Source organism: Puma concolor, chromosome C2, assembly GCF_028749965.1.
Source record: "Puma concolor isolate L17-30 chromosome C2, mPumCon1.1.hap2, whole genome shotgun sequence".
Taxonomy (NCBI): domain Eukaryota; kingdom Metazoa; phylum Chordata; class Mammalia; order Carnivora; family Felidae; genus Puma; species Puma concolor.
This window is the reverse complement of record NC_141675.1, coordinates 28,199,116-28,222,429: the sequence shown is the minus strand read 5'-3', so window position 1 is coordinate 28,222,429 and position 23,314 is coordinate 28,199,116. Positions and strand designations below refer to the sequence as shown.

Genomic DNA, 23,314 nt, shown 5'->3' with positions numbered 1-23,314 from the left:
CTGTGATTAGAGGGAAATACTTAGGTTCTTCATCCCTCAGAATTCAAGGGAACCTCAGAAGTCAGATAGACTGAAAACAGTGGGGCAGGTCCTACAAACACAGTTGACATACACATGAGTATGATATGCAACACTGAGGTAATTAGGGATAGAGTTTACTCTCTGAATATAGTTCCCTTTGCAAAAGAGTGCTGCTGGTCAAGATAAGGATACTCTTCTGCTTGAGGAGAATTCAGTTCCTCCCTGACCTTTTAATTAAATCGGTCCACCAATTTCTTCTTTACTGAAATCATTTTCATTTCCTTTCCTGAGACATTTTTCACTACTCACATGCTGAGGATTTTGTTCAGTGGTGCATGGGTTTCAGGAGCATATCACGAAAGATCCTATCAGTCTGTTTGGTAGAGCAAGTTTCATTGGCTGTATTTTCTGCCATGATTGAAACTGCCCCGAAAAAAAAAGAAAGAAAGGAAGAAAGAAACTGCCCTGAAATTTATGACGAATGACTAAGTGTAAGTTGTCTTTGCTAAAATATCAGGTAGTGATATTTCCTGTATGAAGTATTGGCCTATGCGTTGATTAGAAATATTTCTAATCAACACACTTTGTTTCCTGTGTGTGAGCTCATTCTTTCTCACCTTGCATCTGTTCATCTGCCTCACCTCACCTTGTGAGAAAGGCAAAGGCACAAGATGGGAAGCAGGAAGTTTGAAAGCCTGTTTCCGAAAATTCTATGATTACAGGAGTCAGGTTTGAAAGCTCCATACCATTCAGTGAGTTCTATGATAACTAAAGGAAAGAGGTAAACTGAAGGGGGCAACTCTGCTCCTTAGGTTCCCGTATGTAAGGACCCCGAGAGATCTATGTATAATCGGCAACTTTAAATTTAGTTACTTGCCTGGCACTGTACTGTGCAGGGCTGCTGTATTACCTGATACCAGGGGGCACCATTCACACTGCAGGCTTTGTAACATGTACCACTAAATGTCGTGCAATGAGGTATTTCTAACGTCTATTATCACAATTGCTACAACTGCTTCACAGATAACCGTACTAATAAATAAATCCTTTGGCTTCCAGTTGTTTTGTTGTTGTTGTTGTAGTTGTTGTTGATATTGTTTCTATTGGGAGCCCCAGCAGGCGATCAGACAAAAGATGACGTCAGGGTATACATTCCTTGGTTCCTTTCCACAACGTCTCTCTGGGCTGCTGCATCCCTAATTTGAATGTGCATTTGTTTCCTATAGGGATCCTGACTAATATAGTCTACATTTCAAGATAAAGTCTATCTGACTAGAAAGTTAAGGTCCTTTCCAATACCTCTTGTTAATAGCCATTGAAATACCTTAACGTTGAGGAGGGCACTTGTTGAGATGAACACTGGGTGTTGTATGTAAGCAATGAATCACGGGAATCTAACCCCAAAATTACACTGTATACACTGTATGTTAGCCAACTTGATAATAAATTATATTAAAAAAAAATAAATACCTTAACATGACTATTGATTGAGTCAAGTGTTGTCACTTGGCAAGAGCCTCCAAGGTGGTGCATTTTAGGTGCCTACTTGCAAAATCTCCACAGCACATTTACGATAGCACTTGTAACCAAGAGGACCTGCTCTACATGTGCATCTTATAGATGGTACTCAAGTGATTGTTGATTAAGAGACACTAGAATAGTACCTCCCCTGAAAAGGGGTCTTTCCGCTCCCAGAAGCTTGTCAGGCAGCCAGTGCCATTAATGCAGATTCATTCAGTAGCACTAAGGTTTTGCCTCTAGGAGCGTTTGGTTAAAGATTAAAACAAAACAAAACAAAAACAAAACAAAAATCCTATCGGTAGTATACATTTTTGACAGACTGCTAATTAGTTGAAGAACTTTCCGGCAAGATAGCTAAGCAGGAGAGAATGGGACACAAAAAGGGTCAACTTTGATAAAGGAAGGAGAATTTGCAGAGTAGCATTTGAAGCTTTGCCAAGGAAGCGAGTCTGTGCAGGTGGTATGGTATGGTGAGGAAGTTCTCGGAGGCCAAAGGCACCTAACAGAAGAGATATAAAAACACAAAGAAGGGATAGAAAAGAGATATGGGGCAAAACTAAAATCTCTGTGTACGTTACAGGTTTTTCTCTTCCAGGTCCTGGATGATGTCATTGTAGATCTCTGGCAAAACATCTTTCTGGCTTAGAGTTTAGTCCTTCCACCTCATCATAAAGAGTCACTCTGATTTCCTATTTCTGATATCTGATATTTCTGATTTCTCCACAAACTCAAGGGGATTTCCATGAAAGAGATTACAAAAACAGGAGAGATTGGTAAGCATTTGGAGTAGGTTCACCAATTCTTTAGTTGTTCACACCTTAAATTAGGCCCAGGGTTGTGGTAGGAGCTACCAAGAAACTACTGGAAACTGTATCAGTGCCATCTTTGTCCCTCCCACAACCTTGGTTTTAATAGGAATACTTTAGTTGGAACGGAAGGAGAGAGGTAGTGCGCAGTAGAGTGGAAAAACCCATGAAAGGAATGCTAGTGGTTAAGAACAAGCTCTGATATCAGACTCTGATATTTAGTAATCATGTAACTTTGGCTAAATTGCATTACATGATTGAGCTTCAGTTGCTTCATCTATAATTATGATGATGATGATGATGATGATGATACATCATGTTGCACTGTGAGCATTAACTTAATTCAAGTAAAGTGCTTAGCACAATTCCTGGCACACACTAAGTGCTCACTCTTTGTTAGCCATTATGGTTATTGTTACTATTATGCAGAAAGGGATGGAAGGAACATTATTGACAGTCGGTGAGAGGTTACCAGAAAAACCTTACCCACTTGAGTTTGGCTGGAGCTGATCCAGATTGCGTAACTCAGAAGCATCTTTTTGGGTCCTCTTTGTCATTCATTCTCCCATTCATGAGTATTTCTTGAGTGTCTACAACATGATAACCACTGAATGAGGTGCTGGGTCTATAGTACAGAACAATGATAGTCTCTCGCTCAGTTCACCTGAGAGTGGAGGAGACAGGTCAGTGAACAGGTAATTACAGTACAGGAGGGCATGTGCTATATCAGGGATAGAACCAATATGTTCATTGTATATAGAGAAAGAAGAGAGGAGGAAGGAGATGGGAAATTTAATTTGGTTTGGAATACTGCCAAGGTAGACTTCCTGCTGATGCTGACCAACCCCTTAATTGAGGAAGCTAGATAATGCATTGAACAACAGACTCAAGGTCAGTTACTTTACTAATTGGGGTTGGTGCTCTAAAACTCAATGAGGGTAGAGACTTTATCTCTTTTACTCTATTCTCAGTTAACACCTGTGGACTGATACAATGGTAATATAAAGGAACATAGAGACCTAGGTGGTACCCAAAGTCATTCAAATCTTGGTCTGTACTGGGGATTGCTGGTCCCTTGTGGGCTTGGTGTTTGTGTTAAGGTGATATCTGTGCTTCTTCTCAGGCATAAATGAGTGAATAGTGAGTAAATGCAGCCATCATTGGTGTCTTCCAGAATATACCAAGTCTTTTTTGTGTTTGTGAGGACAGGTTGGGGACTGGTGACTGGTAAATAAATGAGAAGATGGCAAGATGCGTGACATATAAATCTGGCTGAACTTAAAAATCTTAAGCATTCTAGAGGTGGAAGGAGTCTTCTGTCTCCTCAAGGCTCATTTGATGGACACTAGAAATCAGAATGACTTTCTTTGCAGCCATCATTTGGGAGACTCTCGAGCTCTGCTTTCTCTCAGCTAATGCCAGGATTGGCTGTCTCCACTGGACTGCATCCAGAGCCTCGTTACTCACTGTCAATACCAGAAGCCAGACTTAGATGCTGGAACAGCCAGCTGCTGCTCCTTCCCTTCATTTTCTACATCCTGACATGGGTGTCAGGGAAACAAAAGCTTCTCAAATGACAGCCTCCTCTGGCTCTTCCATCTGTTTCAGAATGACATGGAGTGAGTGTGGACAGCCAAACAATCACTCCAGGATGTTTGCCTTAACAATTACGGCCAAATGCAGGCATGGTCAGGACGCAGTGTTTGTCTCCTCATGGTAATCACACCTCAGGCACATCCGCTTGGACACAGCTTCGGGTCTTGAGGTGCGCTTTGGCGTGCTTGCTCTGGACAGTCACTGCTAGGATGCTGTTGCTCTTTAAGACCTCTGTCTGTAACAGATGGGCAACTCTGATTGCTGAATGGCAAAGGAAAAAGGGCTGTGGGGGGTCATTGGCTTGAAAGGCTTGTTCCTTTGAATAGGTTTGGACTGCTTTCATGATGAAATTCCCTTAGGTTTCACAGCCAAGTAGATTTAAAGCATGCATCACTAAGCTTTTGTGTTAAGTACAGTCCCAAATTTATCTGCAAACAATTGTTTTAGGAAAGCAGACTACATTTTAAATTACGTATGTTTTAATTCATTGATATGGTATAGATAATTAGTACATTCTTATTGTAGATTTTGAATATCAATATTATACAACTAGAGCTCATGTCTACAGGATTTGCTTAATGCTTTAAAACATAATCCTTATTGTGTTTTTGTTACAAAATTAGTATATGGATATTTGTTACCTACAATTTAGAAAATTCCAAAATGCACAATACTGAAAATTAAAATCACCTATAATCCCATTGCTCTGAAATAAATTAATATTAACATCGTAGTGTATTTTCTTCCAGGCCTTTATTCTATGCATGGATCCAATATGAGTGATTTTTACATATTTTTACATAAATCTAAATGGCATCAAGAATGCAAACAACAAAAAAAAGGAAATAACTTTTCTTGCCTGTTTGCAAGATTGTTCTTAAATGTTCTTTCAAACATAACCTCACTACCTACCTCTACCTCCTGCTACAAAAACAAAGCCAGGAAACCATGATGGGGAGGTAGGCAGTGGAGGCAGGCAGAGAAAAATTAAACTCTGGTTAATGTCCAGATTAGAGGGCAAACTATACTGTTGAATGTATTTGGAGGATTGCTTTGCATAGGGGAACACAAAAATGATTTGACTGATTGATTGATTAGTTTGTCCATTCAACAAACATAGATCGTGCCCTCATTTTCAATCAGGCGTTATACTTGGCAATGGGATACAAATATAAATAGGACGCACCTTTGACCTCGGAGAGCACCCAGTCTGGGGTGGGATCCAGATGAATAATTCACCAATGACAATGAGGTGTCTTAAATTGTGATGGAGCCCCATGAATGTGTAGCACATAACAAGCCATTTGCAGTGGATGTAGGGAAAGGCACATGTGGAGATACGGTGGGAGAAGGGCTTTGTGCGTCAAACCATGGAGCCTGTTCTTAATCCTCAAAGCGCTGGAGTGCAAAGTGAAGGATTATTGAGAGGGAAGTTAAATGATCATTTTTGTATTTTGGCCAGCACAATTGGAAACAGACAAGATTTGAGATCAGGCAGCTCCATGATCCTTTCAAAAGCAAGTAAAACAACTAAAAAAGTTGTTCAAACAAGTAAATAAACAAACAAGATTCTCTAAATTTCATTTTCCCCCATCTGTAAAATGGGATTAATTGCCTGTCAGGTTTACATGAAAAGAAAAAAATTCAACGAGAAAGAAAGTAAATTGTGAGGCCAAATCGACGAAACCTGATAAACGTTCAGTACATGACCCCAGCTCTTGTTAGCTGTAAGGCACGCAATGTCCCTCAGTTCAGCCTCCTGTCGGTGCTGCTCTCTCCTTTCCACCACATTCTATGTTCTAATCACATGGATCACTCGGTGCTGTACCCCTGCCTCCCACTACCTCAACCTCAGACCTCCACTTCTTTGCTCAACCTGTTCTGTTTTCCTGGTGTGCTGTTTCCTCTTTCTCTTGTCTGCTTGCTTTAAGACCCATCCTTCAAGTCCTGACTTAAATAATCCCCCTTCTCTAGAGGAGTAAAGGAATTTAAGACAACAGGAATGGAAATTTTCTCATTTCAAATTTGGAGACTGAGTTTAAAAGAATGAGATTTACAGTTTCAGGCATTTTGTTTAGTGAGATTTACAGATATAAACTTTAAAATAGTTTATTCTTACTTAAAATAGCTAAACCTACAATCAGGGGGTGCTTCTCCAGGGGAAGGTCCATGGGTACCTGACCCAAGGAGATCAGCTTCCTTCCCTGGTTTCTCATCTCCCTGCTCCTCCTGAAAATCGCTCTTGTTTTATTCATGTTTTTGTTTTCTTTTGTCTTCCAATAACCCCACTTGTTTCTTCTCATTATAATTCTTTCCTTATGATTGTTCATATCTTTGTTTTTATTTTATTTTTTTATTTTAGAGAGAGCACACATGCGTGCAAGCAGGGGAGGGGCAGAGGGAGAGAGAGAGAATCTTAAGCAGGCTCCAACTCACCACAGAACCTGACGGGGGTGGGGGGGCAGGGAGATGAGCTTGATCCCACAACCCTGGGATCATGACCTGAGCTAATAAATTCAAGAGTCAGACACTCAACCAGCTGAGCCACCCAGGCATCCTTTATATCTTTGTTTTTAAATGTATTTGTTATAAGTATCATTATAATTACTCATTTAAAATTCTTGGTACATCTATTCTGGTAGTTCTGTTTCAAATCAACAAGTGTTTATTAGCTATTGTCTTTTTTTTTTTTTTTGCAGTGCTTGTTACATGCTAACTTGGGGGAGAAGCAGACAAAATACCTAGTAGTTTTTCTTCATCCTGTCCCTGCCCTTGGAGTTTCTCACAAGATTTTAAATTAATGCCTCTAATCCACACCTCCCTCTTGTTTCTGTGGATTCTCCATGGTTGATTATAGTGGGGACAACGCACAGTTCAGGCTAGTTAGCCATCTTATTATTTACCTTTAAAAAATTGCACTTAAAATTTTTAATTTGGATACAGTAAGTTTTAAATATTGTGCATGTGTATTTTTAAAAATCCAATTAGATCGTAGAATTTTTTTCTGTGATTCCTTAACTGCTACGATATCTAATTATTTTCCCTCTTTCCTTAAATAGCTTACTTGCTGTTGAAACCCACCAGACTGAGCAAATCTCCTTAGCACTGGGATGTCACTTAGCAATGAAATTTCCCACAATCTGAAGACTATTACTTCTAATAGTCTCTTCTTTATTCCATCTGTAGATGTGAAAGAATCAATCCTATTTCTGACTTCCTCACTTTCCTGACCAGGCAGGTGGAAAACACATCAAATGTCCCTAGATTCCCTGAAATTATCAATAAATGCAGGATAACATGGTGATTAATCACTGAAAGTCAGAATGCCTATGCTTATTTTTTAGCTCAAGTGCTCATTTGCTGTGTGACCCTGGGGAAATTACCCAAATAGTCCAAGACTTTACATTCTATATATTGAGACGTGTCTTAGTAACACCTTTTGGATGGTTGATGCATGAACTTCACTTACATGTATATGTACTTTAGCGTAGCATTGGGCACAGAATAAGAATATATTCTTTCTTCTTTTTCTTCCCATTTTTTTCTCCCCCAATCCCAAAGATATATTTTACCAGTCAAGTAGAAGGATAAAAAAAATCTTTTTTCCCCTCAAGCAGAAACTTTTTTGTGTACAAGTTAAGTTTATATTTTATGTCATGTGCCAATTGATGGGCATTTACAGGTGGAAAGATGGAGGGCCTGTGCCCTCATGGAGCTTAGAGGTTTGTGGAGAAAGCAGACAGATGAATCAATGACTGTAATCAAATGAGCTCTCTGCTGGTGCAGTGATGAACCCAAGGTGTTATGGGAGCCATGAGGATGGGCAACTAATTTAGCCTATGGGTGTCTCTGGTCGGCTTCCTGGAGTAGGTGGTTTTCTAGTTGAAATTGTCCTGTATGTGTCGGGGAATGGAAAGGCATTCCAAGTAAAAGGAATTTGCAAAATTACAAGAGAGAATGAGAGAGAGTGAGAGTTGGAAGTTGGGGTGGAGGATGGAGATGGATGGCCCTGTAGGGAGGAGAACAAATGAGGACTTAACAGATGAAAGGGAAATAGGACACGTCATGTGGCTTTGTTATTGCCTGTGTCTCTGATGAGGTGTTCAGGACCTTTGCTTTTTCAGTGTCCTTGGCCAGTCCCCAGGGAACGTGTAATGTGTGGAGGACATTGCAAATAAATCCTATCACCAGGTGAACCATTGACCCAAATTCCTATCTAGTCTCCTACTCTGTGGGATTGAATTGGACGATGTGAGAGTCAGGAGGGTCCTTTTGGTTATTTAGACGGAGAGAAGAAGAGAAGAAGCCATCTGGCCCCTTGGTGCTTTTGTCCTTTCCCTCTGGGACTCACTCTTGGTGTCGAGAGGAGAATTAGAAAGCTAAACTTGGAAAAAAATGAGTCATTTTTGTTAGGGCCTGAGGCTTAGCTCCCATGAGCCACTCATCTACTTACCTCTTTTTACTAGACCCCTCTCTGTTGGGCTTTCTGCACTTCCCTTGGCTTCTCACAAGCCAGATGGCTCCCACTTCACTTCAGTGATCAAAAAGCAAAAGTATCACATTGCTTTAAGGAATGGTACTGTATAATTTTATGAAGCTGATATCTGGAGTGAAGCTGGGCTTCATGATACTGATATATATATGTAAGTCTGTTAGAGTATCTTTGAAGAACAACAGTCTGGGATTAAAATCCCACATGTGCAATGAACCAGTCTAAATTATCATGAACCTATTTGTTCTGAAGTTTTTGGAAAAACTTAACATGTCAGTATAATGGAATATTGGTTATTAAAGCCAATGTCCATAAAAACTTATGACAGTGGGATATACTCTTTAATGTATCATTAGGTTAAAAAGCAGTACAAAAATTACCAGAGGGTAGGGGGAGGAGGATGGGTTAAATAGGTGATGGGGATTAAGGAGTGTACTTCTTGTGATGAGCACCAGATTATGTATGGAATTGTTGAATCACTATATTTAAAAAAGCTGTACAAAAAAACTAATACAGATTCTGATTCTGTTTAAAATTCATAAACATGAAATAGACCATAATAAAATATGTCAAAATAATAATAGTTTTTAATATCTGGGTCGTGAAATTACAAATGGTTTTTGTTTCCTTGTGCTTTCTTCATATTCCCTGTTTTTAAACCATGAACTTGAATTTCTCTAATTTCTGAAAAATATTATATAAAAGAAAACTGTAAATTGTATTTTAAGAAATGTTTGGCAATTTGTGTAAGGCACATGAGATAAAACCCATGGACAGAAAGTTAATTCTTCCTGGAGAAGTCATAAATAATGGACAGTGTCTCTACAAAGCCAGAATGACAGGCACTTAGTGGCTAGTTAGAGAGAAAACCATGAGTGATCAAAGAGGAATTTGAGGGATGGATTAATGAAAAGTAAGAATTGAACTTCAAGAGGCTCTTCTACCTCAGCCATTCTAGGAATAGCCACTGTTGGAACATTCAGCTGTCATTATAGATTGTTATTATAGTTTTCATTATAGATGACTTACTCCAGAAGACCCTTAACCAAATCTAGGAGATAGGTCTAGCAATCAGAGTCAGTAAATCATGTCCACATTCTTACAGAGTGATTTTCTCTGATAGCGTACACATTGGCACATCCTTTTTCTTTGAATCTCTTGTATTTATACCCCACCACACACACACATTTTATTTGAGTCAGGAAAAGAAATTGATATGTCTATTACATTGATCAGGATAGATTAGGCTATGTTGCAGTAACAAACAAACCAAATGTCAATGCCTGGCACACCAAAGGTTTATTTCTCACTTACATAAAATCCTTTTTGAAGAAATATTTTTCATGTTTATTTATTCCTGAGAGACAGAGACAGAGCATGAGCATGGGAGGTGCAGAGAGAGGGGGAGACACAGAATCCGAAGCAGGCTCCAGGCTCTGAGCTATCAGCACAGAGCCTGATGCAGGGCTCAAACTCACAAACTGCGAGATCATGACCTGAGCCAAAGTTGGATGGTTAACTGCCTGAGCCACCCAGGCACCCCCATAAAGTCCTTTTTAAGTCCAGATATTTGTCCATAGCTACTGTCTTTTGGTGGTGACTCAGTGACTCTAAATGCTTTGATACTGTCACTCCAGTGTCTCAATAGAAGGCTTCTTTGGTCAACATGGCAGGAGGAAGAACAGACAAAGGACACGCATTAACTCTTCTGCGCTTCTTCCTAAAGAGCAATGCTACTCAAAACTCAAAAACAGTCACACGGCTCTGCCTAACTGTAAGAGTGCTAAAGGAACAGATGGAATGCTTGGTGAGATTTTTATACTGCATCCCCCAGCCCCACCCCACACACATTTTCACCTCTGCTTCTTTAGCCCTAGTTAGCATGAAAGAGGACTATGATATAGCAGAGTTACTTATAGCAGGCTTCTCAATTAAACTAAACTTTGACTTTCAAGTAAGAATGGACTTAACTAATTTTTTTTTGCATTTTTTTTAATATATGAAATTTATTGTCAAATTGGTTTCCATACAACACCCAGTGCTCATCCCAACAGGTGCCCTCCTCAATACCCATCACCCACCCTGCCCTCCCTCCCACCCCCCATCAGCCCTCAGTTTGTTTTCAGTTTTTAAGAGTCTCTTATGCTTTGGCTCTCTCCCACTCTAACCTCTTTTTTTTTTCCCCCTTCCCCTCCCCCATGGGTTCCTGTTAAGTTTCTCAGGATCCACATAAGAGTGAACACATATGGTATCTTTCTCTGTATGGCTTATTTCACTTAGCATAACACTCTCCAGTTCCATCCATGTTGCTACAAAGGGCCATATTGCATTCTTTCTCATTGCCACATAGTTGGAGTTAACTAATTTTTAACATCCCCCAAACTAATGATTTTACAGAACTTCCCCAAAGTTTCACATGTCTGATGAACAAATCTAAACTATAATTGGACTGGGGTGTCTAGGTGGCTCAGTTGGTTAAGTGTCTGACTTTGGCTCAGGTCGTGATCTCACAATTTGTGAGTTTGAGTCCCGCGTTGGGCTCTGCGCTGACAGCTCAGAGCCTGAAGCCTGCTTTGGATTCTGTGTCTCCCTCTCTCTCTATGCCCCTCCCCTGCTTGTGCTCTCTCTCTCTCTCTCTCAAAAGTAAATAAACATTAAAAATATTATAATTAAACCTATTTGTTCTAAAAGTTTTGACCCAGACCAAAATAGATGAATAACTTAACATGAGCTTTTGATTTGGAGTCTTGATTTATAATAATGATTCATCTTTGAATCACAACTCTCTCAAATGATCTGACACTTGAGTATGGAGAGCATTTGGGAATTTGATATATTCGGGGCCATAGGACAGGAGAAATGGAACCAGAAACAACCCTTTTAGGAAATCTACTGTATTGGTTGTTATGCTTGGTTCTTTTATGTCTATGATTTCCTCTAATCTTCACTCGATAGCCCTGGGACATAGCTATATTTATCTTCTTTTTCAGAATGAGAATGCTAAGGCTCAGAGATGTTCTATCACAACTAGGATATGTCAGAGCCAGGACACAGATTCAAGTCCTTGGTTTCCTAACACTTCCAACTCTATCATGCACCACACAGGTGATGTTCTTAGCCATTTGAGCATCTCATGACCTCTAGGTACAGCATGCCGCTTCTGTGTCTTTGCCATTTTTTGGTGACTGGATATTCAAATTGGCATTTTCCTTCTTCTTTTCTTACCTTCTCCAAATTCAGACCAGGCTCTTGGGCTTAGCTTTGGACCCGTCCCTTCCATTTTACAGATGATGTAGTGATGGTTCAGTGCACCTGATAAAGAAGGCTATTTGATAAATATTGCTTTTCATTTTCCTTTGATACATTTTGGGCCGAAAGCTCTCTATCTTCTCTGAGTTTTATCGTCACTTGTCTGTCCTTGCTAATTACTTTAGCAATTTATCATTTGGTACTTGCAAAACTATTTTTTTGCATTAACACTGGTACCATAACAATTACTTAGCACTTAATCTATGCTCTGTATGTACATTGTTACTCCCTGAATCATCACAACAGTGCTAAGTAGAGCCTCCTATTAGTTCCATTTTGCAGATGCGGAAACCAAAGTACCTCTTGCCTACAGTTAAAGAGTTAGTAAATTATAGATCTAGGATTCAAGCCAGGCTGTCTGGCTAAAAATTGTACATATTTAAATATCATGCGATAGTGCCTTCCATGAATAAAATATTTCATCTACTTCTTCAAAGGTAGTGACCACATCTTAATATTTCAGTGCTCCTCATAGTATGTAATAGAGTATTAGGCACAGTAAGTATTTTGGGGGTTGAATTTTATGGATCTTAGGGGTGAAAGGAGAGTATTCCTGATTATGAGCATCTCTTCCCAGTGGTCTGGGATTATAAGAATTTGCTTTGCTTGCTTCCTAGGCTTTTCGCTCCAGTGAAATAGACAGACACAAAGACTAGAGCCTGAGGGATCTGAGGGTTAAGGAATGTACTCAATTGTTCTGTTCCAATTGGTGGTGGAAGTAGGAATGAATTGGGTGGGAATAAATTGAATTCTACCCAGAGGTAGCATCATCTCTCCTTAGAGAATTGGATTTATAAGATGCAGAGGCAAAAGAGTCACTAGTGAACTTACTGCATTTTGGTACAGCCCAATGAGTGTCAACTGTGTGGGCACAGTGGTGTCACTACATCAGGCATAACCAAGAAGGCTTTGTTGTGATTGTTTGGTTACTTGTGGTTAACCAATCCGACTGAACCTATGAATTTCAGACCCTCCATGGTTTTCTTTTGCTTCAGCCATGTACTGTGTAAATCTGTGTTTGGGGTAGTATTAGTGAGAAGCTTAGTGCAGGGAGAGAGGGAGGGAGGGAGAAAGGAAGCAAAGTGCTCTCTTGGATACGATGCTTTGGAGTCTCACGCTGAAGTAATATTTGGTTCTAAGATGATGGAATAGGCCATACTTGCTGCATTTCTAGGCCACCTGGCGTTTTGAGGTCCTGGCTGGCTACCTGAGTCTGTATTTCTGATTCTAGAGATCTCTTTATCAGCAGCTGGAGCCACAGATATTAAAGTATCAAACACTCAAGACCTTCTGCCCGTATCAGCCAGGGTAGGAGGCTTCACTCCCAGTGTATCCGGCTCTCAGCTTTTGTTGAACAGTCCTTGGTCCCTACCCACCAGGACCATGACAGCTTATAGTTGTACCTGCCTGTGATAACTGATGTGAGGCATTTGGCCTAAGTGAGCATGCCATTCATGGCATGCTTTTTTTTTTAAATAATAAAATTATTTTTATTTTAAAAATAATAGAATCCCATGGGCATATCAGTAGAGGGACAAAGAAGACTTGAAAGTGTGGTAAAGGGTTACGAGAATAGAGCTGTTTAAAGTGCCTGGAGAGGAGACAGTATGCCCGATGGACAAGGGTAGGAAAAGTCGGTTGGTAATTCTAGGATGGGAAATGTGGACTTGGGCCTGCAGAATTTACGTACCACAGAAGGATGTTGGGCAGGGGAGTGACCAAACTTGAGTTTAACAATTTGGCAAATACCCCTGAAAACCTAGTAGCTGCTGATTGCAATGAGGGATAAATTATAATGAATCCAGGTTGTCTCACTTAAGGTTTGTTTCCTTAGATTCGATTTCATCTTATGTTACTATTACCCCCTCCCACTTTCTTTTCATTGGAGTTTGTCTATTTTTCTTTATCCATGTATTCACTCATTCACTTGCTTATCCATTCATTTATTTAGTATAATCTGTTTTATAAGTATCACCTAGTTATTTTAAAGATAATCTAAGGTTCTCAGTCCTTTGGTAAGGGAAATGTAACTTTTTTATGATTACTAACATATGAAATACGTTGGCCTTATGTATACCATCTGTTAGTTGTTTTTAAGTAAAATTTTATGCAAGTGCAACAAACATACAGAAGAGTTCCCATCATAAGTATATAGCTCCGTGAATTGTTACAGAGCAAACACTCCCAAATCAAGATAGAGAATATTTCTGCACTCCAGAAGCCTCTTTTGTATCCCTCTTGTCATTGCCTCTACTAAAGGTAGCTGTTATTCTGATTTCTATCATTATAATGAATTTGGGCCTGTTTTTGAACTCGATATAATTGGGACCAAACAGCATGTACTCTTTTGTGTCTCGCAAATTTTTTTCAACATTGTGTCTCGGAGATTCATCCATGCTGGTGTATATCAAAAGAGGTCCTTCATTTTCATTACTATGTGGTGTCGGGGAACAAGAATTTCCTGTTCCCTTCAAAGGTCCTTCCAGCTGGACTGAGAATCAAATAGACATGAGACAGATTAACAGGAGAAAATCAAATTTAATTTTATATATGCAAGGAATCCACACAGACATGGACATTCCAAAGACAGGCAAAGTGAGGCATACATATATGTCATCCTGCACTAAAGAGGACAGGGTAGGGGGTGTGGGACTGCACACCTGAGATTTGCAAGGCAGTAAGAGGAGCAGATGTTTGCCTTGCCATACAGATAGGTCATTCAGGTAAAATTCATCTCTGCTAACAATCCTTATTCTGGAAGAGGCCCCCAATTTAGATCCATCCTTCTATGTAATTAAGGAACAAAAGTTTCTCTTCAGCCTGCAGAGTGTCAGTTGCCTTCAGCTCAAAGTAGGGGCAGCCTATTTTGCCCTCTTGGGGCAGCCTGCTCTTGATCGCTGCAGTGGCATTGTGTCATATGAAAGGACCACAATTTAGTTATCTCCATCCTTTTCTTGGGTCACATGTTATTGCTGTTGTTATTTTCTTTCCCTTTTAAAAAAAATGCTTATTGGGGCGCCTGGGTGGCGCAGTCAGTTAAGCGTCCGACTTCAGCCAGGTCACGATCTCGCGGTTCGTGAGTTCGAGCCCCGCGTCAGGCTCTGGGCTGATGGCTCGGAGCCTGGAGCCTGTTTCCGATTCTGTGTCTCCCTCTCTCTCTGCCCCTCCCCCGTTCATGCTCTGTCTCTCTCTGTCCCAAAAATAAATAAAAAAAAAAAAAACACGTTGAAAAAAAAATGCTTATTTATTTATTATGAAAGAGAGAGTGAGTGAGAGAGAAGAAAGAGAGAGAGAGAGAGGAAGCAGGGGAGAGGCAGAGAGAGAGGAGAGAGAGAATCCCAAGCAGGCTCGGTGTGGAGCCTGACTCAGGCCTCCATTTCATGACTGTGAGATCATGACCTGAGCTGAAGTCAGGTGTCAGACACTTAACCAACTGAGCCACCCAGGTGCCCTGAATGTTGTCATTTTCTATTTAGTCATTCAGCATTGGGAAAAAATTCTGTCTAGCCTGGCATTTACCAGCCAACAGGCTAAGTGGAGTGTCATTAATCCTCCTTAATATCCACTCAGTGCTAGCTTCTACCTTTCATTCGAATGTCTGAAGGTGACCTTGATATCTAGTACCTATCTAGAGTTGGTGAACTCAGTTGGTATTTATCTGGAATAGGTTGGCCAGACTGTGGCTGGAGCTCTCTGACTCAGTCAGAAGCTCAGAGTCCATTCTTCCACGAAGTGTGGTATATGAAAGATAATGCCTCCCACATCGCACTGCTTCTTGGGATATTCTTGTATCAGCCCCCAATTACAGTACTTTCCATGGGAAACAAAATATCCCTAAATGCAATATGCCTCTGCTTATTGTCCTTGCCCTTTAACCTCATTTTCCCCAAGTTTTTTTTTTTTTATGTTTATTTATTTTTGAGAGAGAGAGACAGCAGGAGCAGGGGAGGGGCAGAGAGAGAGGAAGAGACAAAATCCAAAGCAGGCTGCAGGCTCTGAGCTGTCAGCACAGAGCCCGACGTGGGGCTCGAACTCAAGAACTGTGAGATCATGACCCGAGCTGTAGTCAGACACTTAACCCACTGGGCCACCCAGATGCCCCTCCCAAAGTTTGTTTTTGTTTTTCTCTTTTGCTAATCATTCATCTTTGAAAGTGTTCCATGAAAAATTTTCTGGGACTAAGTTTGGAAAGCATTTTACATCATACCTACCTCCTTTGTGGAGATTCACAGAGCACATTCACATACTAAAGACTAAAACTTCCTGCTGTAAAGAAACCTACTTTATGTTATAAAATCTTACATTTGCTTCTTTTGTAAATATCTATTAGTACCTCATACAATAAAACAATAGTTCCATAAGCATAGTGCTATGTAGAAAACAGCCAGAAGAAATTCCACCTGGATGTTTTTTCCTTTCTAGTGCTATTGCAAGTTTCTGAGTTTCTCCTTGACTATTTTAATGGAAATACAGCAAAAAGCAAAACAGGCAAATTAATCCATTATAAATATTTACTTATCTATATCCCCATTTGCCTGTGAGCTCCTTGAATGTAGTTACCCCGTCTTTTCATCTTTGTATCTCCCAGTTCCCAGCATGGTTTCCAGCACCTACTTGAAGCGTTCAATAAATATTTTATGAATGAATGAATGAGATATAACATTCTGGGACTGCCAGCATTGAGGAACTCAAGTAGAACTGGAAAGCAACCCCAGATTTTAAGGTGTACAGGAGGCAGAACAACATTACGGAAGATATCCTGAACTTTGGAGTTGGGGTTTAAAAAAACTCTGGTTGAATCCTGCCTCTTCCACTTTTTAGTAATGTGATCTAGCAATTTACTTAGATTTTCTGAATCTCAGGTTTTTCATCTGTAAAATTAAAATAATATCAAGTTCCCTTTTATAACCATTGAAAGGATTAAAGGTGCTAGTGTGACTGGATGCATTGAGCATTGCGCTGCACACATAAGTATTCAAGAACAGTTGCTATAATCGGTATCGCTGTGGCTGTTATTACTTTATGTGTGGCACTTGTTTCTCTGGTCTGTCTCTGCCCACATCGGAGCCTACAGATTTTCCTGTGCTCAGATTCTTCTCACATTTGGGGACGATTGGAAATCCACAGAACTCTTCAGCTGCCACACACGTGGTATCTATCATATTTCTTCCTCATCTAATAATGTCTCCTCTAAAGCCTTGCCCAGGTTCTTAGACTTGATCAATGTGGCCTCCCCCTCCTGCTGCCAGAGGACCCCTAAAGTTTCTCCATGCTAGCAGAGAGAGTCTTCTCCTTTTCAAATAATTACAGTGAATATGCATTTCTCACATTGTTATGCAGAAGCTATTCCACCTTGCAGTCTGGTCCTCTGGAAGTTTGGGAAAGAGAGAGAGAGAACAAGAACGAACCTGTGTGTGGTGTGTGTGTGTGTCCATGTGTGTGTGTCCATGTGTGGATGCTGGATGCCATTCCTTCCACATGTGCTGTGGCTTTCCTCTTCCCCAAAGCATCACCCACATGTCTGTGAGGGCTGGTCATATAACCTCTCTCTGAGACAGACAAGATGCTATGTTCCACAGTGTCCATCCTTTTAAGCAGTTCTTCTCCACTCCCAAAAACCATGTCCGGTTCACATGCTACTTCTACCTAAATTCTTGTCTCTCCTTTGTTTTTATCCGTAGCTGCTCTAGCAAGGCCATTTGCCACAAAGCTTATGTTCTGCCATTTGGAAACTTTTAGTAGAAACATTATTACACATCAGACTTAAAGGTGATGCCGTGTTATTCCTCAAATAAATAAATAAATAAATAAAAACAGAGCTACCCTATGACCCAGCAATTACACTACTAGATATTTATTGAAAGGATATAGGTGTGCTATTTCAAAGGGGCATGTGAACCCCAGTGTTTATAGCAGTGCTATTGACAATAGCCAAAGCTTGGAAAGAGCCCAAATGTCCGTCAATAGATGAATGGATAAAGAAGATGTGGTGTTTATATGCATACACACACACACACACACACACACACACACACACAATGGAGTATTACTCAGCAATCAAAAGGAATGAAATCTTACCATTTGCAACACTGTGGGTAGAACTAGAGTGTATTATGCTAAGTGAAATTAATCAGTCAGAGAAAGACAAATATCATATGACTTCACTCAGATGTGGAATTTAAAATACAAAACAGATGAAAATAAGGGAAAGGAAACAAATAATATGAAAACAGGGAGAGGGACAAAACATGAGACTCTTTTTTTTAATTTTATTTTTAATTTTTTAAAATTTACATCCAAATTAGTATATAGTGCAACAATGATTTCAGGAGTAGATTCCTTAGTGCCCCTTACCCATTTAGCCTATCCGCCCTCCCATAACCCCTCCAGTAACTGTCAGTTTGTTCTCCATATTTATGAGTCTCTTCTGTTTTGTTCCCTTCCCTGTTTTTATATTATTTTTGCTTCCCTTCCCTTGTGTTATCTGTCTTGTGTCTCAAAGTCCTCATATGAGTGAAGTCATATGATTTGTCTTTCTCTCACTGACTAATTTCACTTAGCATAATACCCTACAGTTCCATTCATGTAGTTGCAAATGGCAAGATTTCATTCTTTTTGATTGCCGAGTAATACTCCATTGTATATATATACACCACATTTTCTTTATCCATTCATCCATGGATGGACATTTGGGCTCTTTCCATACTTTGGCTATTGTTGATAGTGCTGCTATAAACATGGGGGTGCATGTGTCCCTTTGAAACAGCACACCTGTATCCCGTGGATAAATACCTAGTAGTGCAATTGCTGGGTCATAGGGTAGTTCTATTTTTAGTTTTTTGAGGAAACTCCATACTGTTTTCCAGAGTGGCTGTACCAGCTTGCATTCCTATAGAGACTCTTAAATATAGAGAACAAGCTGAGGGTTACTGGAGTGGTCATACATGGGGGGATGGGCTAAATGGGCAAGGGGCATTAAGGAGGACACTTGTTGGGATGAGCACTGGATGATGTTATATGTAGGGGATGAATCACTGGATTCTACTCCTGAAATCCTTATTGCACCATATGCTCATTAACTTGGGTGTAAATTAAAAAGTAAATTAAAAAAAAATAAAGGTAATGCCACATTAGAAGGAAGTTCTAAGGAGATACCCACCCCAGTATTTTCCTTAAGGTCTGTCCCAGTACCAGCAGAGAAGCCACAAGCTTCCACTTTCCCCTGCGGCTTATGTGGGCGGCAGCCATCATTAATGGTGCACTTTTCCCCCGCAGTCTGTCTTCATGCAGTACCACAGGCAGTCACCACCAGTCGGCTAGAGTGGCAGATGAGGAAAGCCTAGGAGCCAAGCTTGGACCTATTAAGTCCTTTTAGTGCCTCTGCATCCAGTCTCCACCACAGAGTGCGCAGCTAGATTCCTCTTATAAAAGAGACCTGTTTTAATGAATTGCTTTAAGGTGAGGTCCTAGACCTTGCCTTTATATTGGGAAGTGTTTTTGAGCAACACCACTTAGCTTTAGTCTTCAGGAGAAACAAAATCTTAAAAAAAAAGAAAAGAAAGCTATGAACAGGAGTCTAATATGGTGTGTCCAGTACATGTCAATTATGTTAGCCACTAGCCACAGGTGGCTATTTAAGTTTAAATTTAGTTGAAATACAATTAAAAACTCACTTACTCAACTGCACTAGCCAGAGTTGAAGGGCTCATCAGGTATGCTGTATGGGTCAGCATAGATATGAAACATTTCTAAAACTACACATATTGCTGTTAAGCAGAGCTGAATTATAGTTCATGTTCTGTATCCTGAGAGGCATTTCTTTTTTACACTTTGTCATCTACTCAACCCTTTCTTCTTTCCCAAACACATCATGTTGTCCTTTACCACCTAAGCAATAGCATGTAGATGCTAGGGTGTCATTAAAAGCAGAAGCAAGTCTTAAATGAGAAGGTGTAGGAGCAGATAAGAGATCATAAGTAGATCACTTATCATGCTTTCTCAAGGAAATTGGCTTCTGGCTTTATATGGCGTCTTAGATTCTGCTGTTGAATGTAAAAATAATCTTGCTCCTTTTTCCTTTAAATTTAGCTACATGTATGAGACCAGAAGCCCGAAATCCATTTTGTGAGCCCCTAGCTTCCTGTTAATGTGATATTAATGGAAGAATCCAACCTATGATTATATTAAAAAAGGCAAATAACTGAACAAAATAAGGCTGGGATTTGATCTTTCTACTGGGTAAATTTAGTTGCCTGAGAAACAGGAGGAAACTATTTCAGTGCCAAAATAATAAAGAACATCACTGAATTTGCTCTTTCTCTCTCCTTCAGGAGCTATAGTTGGTATGATAGGAAAAAGAGGGCTCTGACATGGAAGAGATAGTCATTCATACGATTTCCTTTGATATTTTGTTCAAGTTTTACTTGTAAAAGTCTCTATCAGCCTTATAATTATCCAGTTAAATTTATACATCCAGTTCTTCTCCCAAAAATGGGTGACATTTGAATGCTATAAAATTAATATGAATGTGATGCGATGGACATAATTGCTTTCTAGAAAACTCTCATCTTTATGACTCACTGTTAGAGACAAAAATGTGAGCCTGGAAGTTCCTAGAACATCGATATATCTGATTCCTTATGCACATTTCCTCAAGAAAGCTGTTTTTCAGGAAATAGCATCTCTGCTGAATTTTTTCTTTTAGTCTGTCTGTTTTCTCAAATTAGAAAGCTCAGGAAATGACTGAAATAATAATTTATTGCCCTTGAGTGATTTGGCGTAGTATATTCTCGAAAAACATTCATGTACACATAGTGTGATTTTGAATCTTATTCATTCGAACCATGGCCTTTTGTGGTTCACATGGTTTTATCTCTGGGTTTGCTGGGCGTGTTAGCTCCACCATCTGTAACCCAGCAAATGCTCAGGGTTTGAAATCCTCAGAGTGGGGACACTGGATTCCCAGACCTCTCAACTTGCTGATGAGGCTACTGAAACACAGTTGCAAAAATGACTTGAGCTGCCTGAAAGTAAGGGGAAAAAGAAAAGTGAATTTCTAAACACTACTAGAGCACAAGCTCATTAATGCACACACTGTGCCGTAGAGATTTGTTAAGATTGAAACAGGGTTGAAGTTTGCCTTTGCATCATCTAGAAAGAAAGTAATTGTTAAGCAAATTAAGAATATAAATCATTTTATAAGAAATGGTCAAATACACAGGTTTGGGAGTCCATTAGACCCAGGCTTAATTCCTGGCTCTGTCACTTACCAGCTATGACATTGGGGCAGGTTACTTAACTACCACCGTGAATCTCATTTTTTACATCTATGGCACAGGGCTTACAATTCTTTTTTTTTTTTTAAATATGTGAAATTTATTGTCAAATTGGTTTCCATACAACACCCAGTGCTCATCCCAAAAGATGCCCTCTTCAATACCCATCACCCACCCTCCCCTCCCTCCTACCCCCCATCAGCCCTCAGTTTGTTCTCATTTTTTTTTTTTTTTTTTTTTTTTTTTAAATTTTTTTTTTTCAACATTTATTTATTTTTGGGACAGAGAGAGACAGAGCATGAACGGGGGAGGGGCAGAGAGAGAGGGAGACACTGAATCGGAAACAGGCTCCAGGCTCTGAGCCATCAGCCCAGAGCCTGACGCGGGGCTCGAACTCACGGACCGCGAGATCGTGACCTGGCTGAAGTCGGACGCTTAACCGACTGCGCCACCCAGGCGCCCCAGTTTGTTCTCATTTTTTAAGAGTCTCTCATGCTTTGGCTCTCTCCCATCTCCCACTCTAACCTTTTTTTTTTTTATCCTTCCCCTCCCCCATGGGTTCCTGTTAAGTTTCTCAGGATCCACATAAGAGTGAAAACATATATTATCTGTCTTTCTCTGTATGGCTTATTTCACTTAGCATAACACTCTCCATTTCTGTCCACGTTGCTACAAAGGGCCATATTTCATTCTTTCTCATTGCCACGTAGTACTCCATTGTGTATATAAACCACAATTTCTTTATCCATTCATCAGTTGATGGACGTTTAGGCTCTTTCCATAACCTGGCTATTGTTGAGAGTGCTGCTATAAACATTGGGGTACAAGTAGGGCTTACAATTCTTATCTCAAGAGATTGTTTCAAGGATTAAATGCAACAGTATATATATAGTTGGTTATTAGCATAGTTAGCATTAGTGGCTAGGGAGGCAAGTTCTTTTTAAAAGAGATTTATAGAGAATCATATGCTTGATGAGGACAGAAAGTATAAATATTCACAGCTTTTCTCCCTTTCCCACCCTCTTGGGAAGATTCAGTGTTTGCGCTGCCAAAGGGGGAGCTGACAGGGTAAGTAATGATTAAAGTTGTGAGAGGAGAGAAACCTAGAGGGCAGATTAATTTGCAAAATAAAGACTCTCTATGAAAGAAATTTTTAAAAAAGGATCTAAAAGCCCGGGAGACTGAGAGAGAAGGGTGCTGCAGGTTTTATGGGGTGGACAAAAACAGGGTGGGGGGCGGCTGCAGTCAGACAGACATTCAGGGGAACCAGGTGTGTCAAGAAAATGTTGGGAAGCGTTGTATGCTTTTTTTGGAAAGTCTACTTAAGTAGCTGTCCCATAGGGGAGGCAAGCATGGCAGAGTGGGTAAGGGCCCAAATTCTGGCTCTGGAGTTCTGGGTTCAAATCCTTGTCCTTACTCTGTGCCTGGTTAGCCAAGTGCAATTGTTGCCCTTCTGTGAGCTGTGGTCCTGTCCTGGGAAATGGGTGTCCTACCAACACCTACCATGGGATTCTCTTGAGGATCAGGTGAGGGATTCTCCTGGGGATCTGACGACTTAATGTCCAGTGCCTGTCAGATATAGAAGAGCTTGATAAATGTTACCTGAACTTCCTGGTATAATTTCTAGAAAGTACAATTTGCATCTATTGAATGCTCAGTGTAGACTAGGCACTCTTCTGAGGAATTTATGTGGATTCATTCATTTAAAGCTCAAGACAACTCTACAAGATAGGGACTATGATTATCCCATTTTCCACATTATAAAACTGAGGTAGAGAGGATTCTAGTAATTTGCCCAGAGTCATACAAGTGAGTAATACTTGTATTAGCCTCAAATGCTCTCTCTAATGCTTCATCCACACTCTTATCCTCTATGCCTTTCTGCAGCTCCTTTGTGGGTGTCTGATCTTAAGATAAACAACCCCTGGAATAGTTTGTCTCATTTTATAAATGCTGAATTTATATTCAAAAACCTTGCTACTCAAAGTGTGGTCCAAAAGCCAGTAAGATCAGTGACAGAATCAGAAGCAGAATCGGAGGCCCCACCACAGACTCTTGAAACAGGAACTATGTTTTAACAAGCTCCCCATGATTTATGATCATGATTTATGATCATGTTAAAGTCTGAAAAGTGCTGCTCCAGAATATGAACCCTTGGGCAGATGGACTGGCTTAGTGCTTGCCACCTAAGAGCAGATTTATTCTTTTTTTTTTTTTAAGATTTTATTTTTAAGTAATCTTTACACCCAGTGTGGGGCTTGAATTTACAACCCTGAGATCAGGAGTAGCATGCT

At 40.1% G+C, this 23,314-nt stretch overlaps 1 protein-coding gene across 5 annotated transcripts in view; it reads left to right on the top strand.

Annotated features, from left to right (window-relative positions):
* The window catches only part of CPNE4 (copine 4), a 626,987-nt gene that overhangs the window by 229,952 nt on the left and 373,721 nt on the right, over window positions 1–23,314 (top strand). The window lies entirely within an intron of this gene.